Source organism: Scyliorhinus torazame, chromosome 2, assembly GCF_047496885.1.
Source record: "Scyliorhinus torazame isolate Kashiwa2021f chromosome 2, sScyTor2.1, whole genome shotgun sequence".
Taxonomy (NCBI): Eukaryota; Metazoa; Chordata; class Chondrichthyes; order Carcharhiniformes; family Scyliorhinidae; genus Scyliorhinus; species Scyliorhinus torazame.
Genome location: NC_092708.1, coordinates 221,579,324 through 221,581,072, shown reverse-complemented (window position 1 = coordinate 221,581,072; position 1,749 = coordinate 221,579,324). Strand labels below are relative to the sequence as shown.

Below are 1,749 nucleotides of genomic sequence, written 5' to 3'. Positions count from 1 at the left end.
TGCTCTCTCTCACCATTTCTGGTGTGAAGATTCTGCCACCTTTAATAAGAAATTTGCTCATGGGACAACACGCTGACATCAGGGGCAGACGGTACTGGGACAGCGCGCTGACATCAGGCCTGCCTAAGGGCGCATGCATGTGGATGACATTCTCTCTTTTTTTAAAAACAGCACATTGTGTCCCATGAGTTTTATTTGTGAAGACTGATGAGTGATAATACACCATTATAGTGACACGATTGCAGAGGTTTCAAACATTCACTCAGATTTCACACGCTGGTTCTTAAATTCCACTTGCCCTGCCCCAGAGGAAAACCACACATCATTTATTTTCTGTGATTGCTGCTGGTGCCTTCTTCTTGGATCTCAGTTTGAGGAACAAACAGATTGCTGCAATCCTTGTATATTTAGCTCTCACTTAATTCCTCCTCCCTGTGATAGTGTAGGCATTAAACTACTTGTGGAAGCCAGTGAACTGGTGCTGACTGCCAGCAGTGTAACCCGCCATTCACATCCCTCACACAAACTTCACTCGGCCTCCCTCTGTGTCCTTCACAGGCCCGAGCTCCAACAGCCCCAACACCAGTAGTACCGCCCCCACCTCCTCCTATTGGTCAGCGGAACAATTAGACGTTGGATGTGGCGTTAGGAAAGCTAATCACCCATTGGATAATCTGGGTGCCAATCAGATGGAGCAAGGCAAAGTGCTGGGTGCTGGCGGACGGGGCCGGAATTCTCAACCTAAAAGCCGGTCTCAGCTGTTGGGCGCTTCTCCCATGATTGGTAGCGCCACGCCCGATTTCTCCGTGACCCTCCCAGACACCTGCCCGCGACCCACCCACGGGTCATGACTCTGGGTTTGAAAAACCCTGGTTTATAGTAAAGTTCCCCGGTGAACGGAATTAGCACTTCTGCTCTTCCTGATATATATTAATCACCCAGATGTTGGTGTACAGGACACAATTTAAAAAATTGTGGATTATATGAAGCTTGCAAACATTGTTAACCATGGGAAGGGTAGTGTAGAACTTCAAAAAACATAGACGTTGTGGTAAAGTGGCCCCGTTACGGGGAGATCCCTCACGGTCCATGTGACCGACTTGGGGCCTATCATGAGCACGTGAATCCCGACCAATGGGACAAAAGCGCTGGGGGCAGGGGTCCGGAAAGTGTGGACCCGGGAGATGTAGAGTGAAAACCTGTTTCAGAGGCCTTTGTGCCTGCATATAGTTAACCTTTTCCTTGTTCTCAATGAACCCCCTTTGGTTGTACCAGAAGCAGTTTTGTCTCAAGCCACCACATTGGTGATGAGCATAAATCAGACAACAATCACAAGTCATCGCTAATCTCAGAATTTGTGGAGGAAGGGGGTTACATCAAAAAACAGTGAGTGAAAAAATCATGCCTATGATTGGGAAAAATGATCCATTTGATCAAGGGGCTTAGATTGGAGCCAATATATCGAGTGGCACCAGTATTTCTTTATTGCCAATGAAATCACAGGGGAAGATAAACAGAAGGTTATTTTATTAACTGTTTGTGGGCCCCAGACCTACAACATCATAAGGAATTTGACGTCACCAGAGGCTCCTGACCCAAAACTGTTTGAGCAATTAATGGTGTGAAGGAGCCTCCATCATACAAAGTGCTACAAGTTTAATTTGGCTGTTAGGAGAGTCGATCTCGGCCTTCGTTGCCAGACTCCGCCAAATGGCCGAACATTGCGAATAAGGGACAGCATTGAGCGAC

General features: G+C 47.3%; 1 pseudogene; it reads right to left on the bottom strand.

Annotated features, from left to right (window-relative positions):
* Window positions 1-312: 312 nt before the first annotated feature.
* LOC140407849 (ATP synthase membrane subunit K, mitochondrial pseudogene) lies at window positions 313-508 on the bottom strand (annotated as a pseudogene).
* Window positions 509-1,749: the final 1,241 nt, after the last annotated feature.